This window comes from Vicia villosa, unplaced genomic scaffold (genome assembly GCF_029867415.1).
Source record: "Vicia villosa cultivar HV-30 ecotype Madison, WI unplaced genomic scaffold, Vvil1.0 ctg.000219F_1_1, whole genome shotgun sequence".
Lineage (NCBI taxonomy): Eukaryota > Viridiplantae > Streptophyta > Magnoliopsida > Fabales > Fabaceae > Vicia > Vicia villosa.
In genome coordinates, this window is record NW_026705083.1 from 360917 (window position 1) to 369752 (window position 8836).

The window sequence follows — 8836 nt, forward strand, 5'->3', positions numbered from 1 at the left end:
TAAGCTTCTGATGATCTTCTTTACGTGATCAGCCTTGGTGTATCCCTTGTCAAGAACTCTCAATCCAGCAGTAAGAGTTTGAAATCTTGAAAACATCTTTTCAATGTCTTCATCATCCTCCATCTTGAAGGCTTCATACTTCTGGATTAAAGCTAGAGCTTTAGTCTCCTTGACTTGAGCATTTCCTTCATGAGTCATTTTCAAGGACTCATATATGTCATAGGCCGTTTCCCTGTTAGATATCTTCTCATACTCAGCATGAGAGATAGCATTCAGCAAAACAGTTCTGCATTTATGATGATTCCTGAAAAGCTTTTTCTGATCATCATTCATTTCTTGCCTTGTCAGCTTTACGCCTCTGGCATTTACTGGATGTTTGTAACCATCCATCAGAAGATCCCATAGATCACCATCTAGACCAAGAAAGTAACTTTCCAGTTTATCTTTCCAGTATTCAAAGTTTTCACCATCAAATACCGGCGGTCTAGTATAACCATTGTTACCGTTGTATTGCTCAGCAGAGCCAGATGTAGATGCAGGTGTAGACTTTTCACTTTCATCAACCATCTTTTACTGAAGCGTTTTTCTCTTCCTGAATCTTTTCTAAACACGGTTAAGTGCTTGCACCTTAGAACCGGCGCTCTGATGCCAATTGAAGGATAGAAAAACACTTAGAAAGGGGGGGTTTGAATAAGTGTAGCTTTAAAAACTTGACAGATAAAAATAAATTGCACAGTTATTTTTATCCTGGTTCGTTGTTAACTAAACTACTCCAGTCCACCCCCGCAGAGATGATTTACCTCAACTGAGGATTTAATCCAATAATCGCACGGATTACAATGGTTTTCCACTTAGCCAGCAACTAAGTCTTCCAGAGTCTTCTGATCACACACTGATCACTCCAGGAACAACTGCTTAGATACCCTCTAAGACTTCTCTAGAGTATACTGATCCACACGATCACTCTAGTTACAACCTGCTTAGATCACTTCTAAGACTTCCTAGAGTATTCTGATCCACACGATCACTCTAGTTCCTTACAACTTAATGTAATCAATTCTAAGAGTATTACAAATGCTTCTTGAAAGCTATAATCACAAACTGTGATATTTCTCTTAATCGTTTAAGCTTAATCTCACTAATATATTACAACAGCAATGTAGTGAGCTTTGATGAAGATGAAGATTCTGAGCTTTTAGTTTAACAGCGTTTCAGCAAGTTTAATATGAGTTGTTTTGGTGCAGAATCGTTAACCTTGCTTCTCATCAGAACTTCATATTTATAGGCGTTGGAGAAGATGACCGTTGAGTGCATTTAATGCTTTGCGTGTTCCGTACAGCATCGCATTTAATGTTATACGCTTTTGTCAACTACCTCGAGCCTTGTTCACGCTGTGTCTACTGACGTAGCCTTTAGTAGCTTTTAACGTTCCTTTTGTCAGTCAGCGTAGCTTGCCACTTGTACTTTCTTCTGATCTGATGTTTGTGAATACAACGTTTGAATATCATCAGAGTCAAACAGCTTGGTGCATAGCATCTTCTGATCTTCTGACCTTGAAGTGCTTCTGAGCGTGATACCATCAGAACTTCAGTGCTTCTGTTCTCTTGTTCTTCTGATGCTTCCATAGACCCATGTTCTGATTCTGCTTCGACCATCTTCTGATGTCTTGCCAGACCATGTTCTGATGTTGCATGCTGAACCATTTGAGACAAAGCTTCTGAGCGCTGAATTATGCGTACTCTTTATATATATTCCCTGAAAAGGAAATTGCATTGGATTAGAGTACCATATTATCTTGAGCAAAATTCATATTATTGTTATCATCAAAACTAAGATAATTGATCAGAACAAATCTTGTTCTAACATCAGCCACACGTCCTACCAGATCAAAAAAGCTAAGTTTCTAATTTCTTTTGTTTAAACACCATTTTATTTTTATTTCGCCTCTTGATTAAAATAGGGTTTACGTCAATAGTCCATGAATCATTCATACACTAACCTCTATTATTTTCCTTTTAATTTTTAGAGTCAGTCGAGGGTTCGAGGGAGATCAAGGCATTCAAGGACTTTTACTGATTATTGTTTCCTCTTATTCTTTTGTCTTTTATTTCCCTTTCTCCGCAGGTGTTTATTGTAATAGCGTAGGACTTTTAATTTCTGCCTTTAAATTTCTGTATTTTTTTTAACTGCGTGGATAGTAACCCTAGGGAGTGATAAACCATGAATTGAACATAGATCACTAATTTACAAGATAAATATCATCCAAGTTAATCACTTGATTGTGCCACACACACACACATTTAGGGTAATCCCTTCTTATTGTCTGTTGCCTGTTGCCTCTAATTATACTAAAAAATAGTCAAGTCCCTCGATTTCGAGGATACCTAAAGCAAGGTTGCCTTTAAAAGATTTAAAATCATCTAGTCCCTCGAAGTTGCCTCGGTAAATGATGATTGTCCCAATTGCTAAGTGTTATACCCCAAAATTTGCCCACATCTTTTTTCAAGAAAACTCCAATCTGAAAATTAAGAGTCTCATATAATCATGGATTTTTATTTCAACAAAGATCCTGATATATGGAATACTTAGTTTTTAGAATTTTTCTTATACAGTAATTTGGCTTGCAGTTGAATTTATTCTTACGCAAACGCCAAATACTATTTATTACTTCACACATGCTATTTATTTATTTACAGATAAATAGTACTGACACAATTGGTACAGAGTTAAATCTTTTTGCAGGCGCAGAATCAGGAAACTCAGACTGTACTGGTAACAAGTAGATTATTATTATCTTTTGTTTCCCACTAATTTTTGTACTATATTCCATTATTTTCAAAAATCTTTTCAAATCTCTTTTTCAAAAATCAAATCTCTCTTTTTCCCAACACTATCATACACTTTCTTTCAAATCTTACTTCCACTCAAATTTTCCTTTTGTACGGAATCACATCATTCCCCAACGTCTCTATCCTTCTTTCCATTCTATAAATACCTCTCATTTTCTTCCATAAAATCTCACATCAAATTCTAACTCATCTTTCAAATTCCTACCTCATATCTATTTTCTCTTCTTCCCTGACAAGAATGGCAAAGTGGATAGAGACACTGTTTCTTACAGTCATCACCATTGCTACGGTGATCATGACTTTCTTCTGCCTGCATAGTCCTGAAGAGTGTGGACCTGCAATGGTTGCACTCCCAATCATCTACATGTTATTGTTCATAGCATGGGTCATTAATCGTCATTCTTAAAATTTGCCGTATTTCTTATTTCTTAAATGTACCGTTTATTCGTCGTACTGTTCAATATAGTATGTAATATTTGTACTGTCAGTATTAAATGTTGTACTATTTGTCATAATATTGCTTAATTACTAAGATAATATTTTGTGTGTTTTCTGCCAGTCAAATATTCCTATTTCTGTGCATTAAATGATTTTCAGGGTTATTTTCGGTAATTTTGCCCGCATACCGTAAATATTAGTTATTTATTATGTCTATGTTTTTTTTAACAAGTCATGTAAATAAAATTTCATTTTTCACATAAAACATAAAACAAAAACAAAAAAAAGAAAATTAACTTTGACTGTTGATTTTTCACTCTAACTGCTACGTCAATACCTGAACAGTCAGTTGACAGCCAAACTGTTGGCAGTACAATTCTCAGTGTTTTGTACCATCAATCAAATCAATCTTTCACAATTCAAAATTCCAAGATCTTTTGTGCTAGAAGTCTTCTGAATATCACGCGATTAGCAGAAACTCAACACTGCACAAAAATCAGGTACGCTTAACTGTCTCCTACATAAACAATCCCTAATCAGGGTTTTTCTTGTTTTTACAGGAGCAACAAGTTTTTGAGAGCTCAAATGGATTTCATACACATCCATATATCTCAAAGTACCATCATACAAATTTTCAAACTTCAATTCACTCAGACGCACCGTCAGCAGCTCAAACAGTCAACAGACGACCCGTTTGACCAAAAAAGTCAACAGACAGTCAAAAATGAAATTTTTTGTCAAAGTCCATATTTTGTCAAAGGATTCATCATTTGATCATTGGATGATCATAATTCATCAAGGAAAGATCAAAAATCAACAAAACCCTAAGATTCAAAATTAGGGTTTTTGCCTGAAAAGTCAACTCAACTTTGACTGATCATAACTCTCTCATCCTTCATCCAAAAAATTCAAACCAAAGCTCATCTTGAAGGAAATTCAATTATCTTTCAAATGCCATTGATCCCATGGTCATTGGATTCACCATTTGAAAAATATGATCAAAGACATTACAGGTCATTTTCAAAGTCAACAAAAAGACACTTTTTTCAAAAGGACACACAAGGAGCATCAAAAATCATTTTGACATGAGACCAAAGACATTGGTTAGAGGACTCTTTGAGGTTTCCAAAAAGTGCAAGATCTCCTTCATATGACAAAAATTGAAGGATTTACACCTTGTTGAAGTTGGCTAAATTTTGGGAAAATACATGAAATCAACATTGCTCAAAAATGTATTTTTTCCAAATGGGGCCAAGTTTTCAGCATTCAAACATCATTTCCATGATGATATGGGCCTCCCACGACCAAGACTAAGCCCACACCTTTTTTTGCTTGATTTTATCTTATTTTAAGATTAAATTAAAAGAAAAATGGATGGATAAATGGTAGCTTAACTTCCAAGCATGACTCACCCAAGGAATCTCTACCTTTCTGCAGAGAATTGAAGAGCAAGGCAGGTGCATTGAAGGCAAGGGGACTTGGTCAAGAATTCAAAGCTTTTTTAATATTAAAAAATGCAAGATTTCAACAAAGGCAACTAGTTGCATATTAGCTTCAATTCTAAGCACTCAATGCTTATAAATAAGCTATCATAGTTCAGTAGTGAAAGGGAGGGCAAGTTCAGAAGCAAAGCTTAGCTCATACACACTTGTAATCACTTGAAAAGTTTCAAAGAAAATTCAAATTCGAATTTGTAATTTCAGTCCATTTCAATACAAACTAAGCATTCAGACACCTTCCTTGAACATCACTGAAACTATCCCAATCAGTTACAAGCCTTGAAGCTCACTGAATCGAGCTATACAGGTCCAAATTTGTTCAAACTAAAATCAATTCGTATCTGGTTATTCACACATGCTTAACAAGATGTAGACATACTATTAAGTTTGGTTTGAGGTGTAGATCATTTCTGGAAACTTAATTGAAGTTTGAACACGTATAAACGAAACTACCATTTTAGGGTTCATAGCTTCAAAATTAGGGCTTTCCAAATTAGGCAAAATTAGAGGTTCTAAATAGTACCATTAGATTCGTATGGACAAAACGAGTTGAATGGTACCATCGCGCCAAATTTATGTGCTTGTTTACCCCTATTCGTTATTTTGCAGAATTAGGGCTCACTTACTATAGCGCTTTTTTACAAAAGCGCTGTTAAAGGCCTTGTCTGAAGGTTGAAGATGAAGACGTGTCTTCCTCCTATTGGTTCAGCAGCGCGCGTACTTTTTTTAAACTTTCCACTAATCCAGTGTTTTGCAGGTGTAACGTATACCACGTGCCTCAATTTCTGGACCACCTGATCTTGCTTAACAGCTCATCCAACGCTTCAGAACGCGCGTGCACATCATACTCCCTCAAGCAAACCACACAGGATCAGTATCCTTTTATTTTCTATTTTATTTTCTATTTTATTTTAATTTCTTTGTTAAATTAATTAAAAATAGTTTTAAAAATCCAAAAAATACACAAAAAATATTTTTAGACTTCTAAAATAATATATTATTTTCTGAAATAAAAATATTTTATTTTTCTTTAAAATTTCAATATTTTGCATAATTAATTAGCATATATTTATATATTTGCTTTTTAATTATTCTAACCAATCAAAAAATCATAAAAAAATTTGTTCTTTATATAAAATATTGTTTATATATTATAAACTAATTTTGTACATATTTTGAATAATTTTCTTTTTAAGTTTTAATTATTTGTATAATTATTTACATAATTATGTTTTAATTAACTTAAATCAATTCCAAAAGTTCCAAAAAAAATTAGTTTTGTTTAAAATTAATTAACAAATATTTTGTACATATTTTAAACTTAATTTCTAGGTTTAAATCTATTTTCATCTTTTTCTTCATTTTAATTTAATTAATCATGCATTAATTATAATTAAAATCAATCATAAAAATCCAAAAACAGGCCTTTTATTTTCCTTGCAATTTAAATTCCTAGATAAATGTATAGGATGTCAAATTCATGTAAATAGGCTAGTTTACATTTCCTGCACAATCGATGTAATAGCGTAGATTTACTTTCCGCACTTTACATTTCCGCATTTTAATTTCCAGCAAATATAAACTGCGTGTATGTCAAAGATAAAATTGAACCGTTAGATCACTAACTTCAAAGATAAATATCTGAATACAAACAAAATCACACTTGCACCTCTTAAGGTAATTCCTTCTCATTCTTTTCAAAATCAAAGTCAAAATTCTACTATTTTGAGTACAAAATCGAACCTTGCGTTTATATCCGGTGAAATGATAGATTTTTAAAGGAAATAGGATAAAGACCTTACAACTCAAGGTAGACCTCCTAGTTTGCTTGCTCAAATCAAAACAAACAAAATTCTCATACACTGTTGTTTTTCAAAACAAAACTTTCAAAAAAGACAATACTTTGTATACATCCAAACACGGATTATTACAAAGTTAACGTTCTTTTCAAAACATCTTTCGAAAGATAAACAAGCATTTTGTATACATCCACACACGGATCATTACAAAATTCAATTTACAAAAGTATTTGAAACCACATATGAGCATTCTAAAGCAATTGAAAAGTCATCGAAAAACAAGTGAGCTAAGCAAACTTAAGAGCCCATGGATAACCATGGATACAAAGGGTGCTAACACCTTCCCTTTGTATAACCTACCCCCTTACCCAGAATTTCTTAAAGGTCTTTTTTCTGTTTCTTTTATAAACCTTTCCTTAATTGGATAAAATAAAAGGTCGGTGGCGACTCTGTGAATTTTCAAAAAAAATGCGAAAGCATTAAGCGATAAAAAAGAGTCAGTTCACGTATCTCTACAGAACAGAGGTATGGCCCGGGATTAAAAAAATCGGAGGTCCACAGAACTGGCGACTCTGCTGGGGATTAATACTTTCAAAAACAAAATGTTTTCAAAAGGGGTTACCTTAAGAGAATAGGTCGATGTTTTCAATTGTTTGACTTGATTGCTCTATTTTTCAAAGGCTTGCTTAGGTATTTTTCTTGTGAAAGATTCTAACCCGAATCTCGAGATACCTTAAGTATATGACAATAGACCAAGGAAACTGTACGGCATGTACCGATACGGTTGATCTGGTAGTCATCGTTAGTGCGATACTTTGGTTTATACTGATGTCCCTTGAAAACGATCAAGGAGTATATTAGGCTTCCGAAGTGTCATTAAACACTAATTTGTCTTAGAACCTTTTTAGTTGAACTTGACTTGTGGCCTATTAAGTGGCTAGCTTTGAAATTGATCGAAGTTAGTTATCCTCGAGGAATATTTTGATCGGCCGATCGAGCGCCGTATTGAGATGTTACTTCCAAGGATCATAGAACCCAAATGCTATTCTAGGACAGGTTTTAACCAACTCAACTTCAGTGGGGAGGGTATCACCTATCAGCTCCATGCAAGCCTTTAAACCTAAGGCTATTTGTTTGATTTGTTTTTGTGTGCCACATGTTTGCATCATAAGCATGTCATTTTTGCACCAAACACTTCAAGGATCAAAGAGTTTACCTTTGTTTTTGCAGGTAATGGCTCCCGCCACCAAAGATTACATCCGAATCAACATCTCAACGGTACCATCTGAACTAAAAGACTTAGTGTCAGAATTCCCCAGGAATGTTCAATTCACTGAAAGGCATGGTCACCTACTCCATTTGGTTACCTCAAAATTTGAAGAAGACATGATACGGGTCCTGTTCCAGTTCTTTGACCCTGAACATCATTGCTTTACCTTTCCTGATTACCAGTTGGTACCCACTTTGGAAGAATTCTCTGAACTAATGGGATTGCCTGTTCGAAATCAATTACCTTTCACTGGTTTAGAAAGGATTCCAAAACCTGAAGTCATTGCTGCTGCTTCACATCTGCGGAAATCAGAAATCGAGTCCAATTGGGAAACAAAGAGTGGAGTTAAGGGTTTGCTTGCCAAGTTCTTGTTGGAAAAGGCTCGACTACTGCTAGAAAACAAAAGTTATCAAGCTTTTGAGGAAGTTATGGCACTTTTAATCTATGGTTTGGTTTTATTCCCTAATCCCGACCAGTTCATAAGTGTACACATCATCAACCTTTTCCTAATCCGTAACCCAGTACCAACATTGTTGGGAGACATTCTACATTCTCTACACACTCGTACCATGAAGAAACGAGGAACTCTCATGTGCTGTATACCACTACTAGCTAGGTGGTTTACATTTCATCTTCCCCGATCAGTATTGAGAAATGAACAAAGAATGCAATGGTCTCGCAGGATTATGTCTTTGTCTCATTCAGATATCCGGTGGAACAACTTCTTTCAAAAAGACATTACTATCATTGATCATTGTGGAGAGTACCCTAATGTGCCACTCCTTGGCATCAAAGGAGGCATCACTTACAATCCCTCTTTAGCTTTACGCCAATTCGGATATGCAAGGAGCAACGGTCCTCATGACATGATTATCCATGGCATTGTGTTTGATTACGAGAATGATTCTCATAGACACCGACGAAGGTTCATACATGCATGGGGCAGTGTCTATAGAATAGAAAGCAAAACTCTAGGGCCAT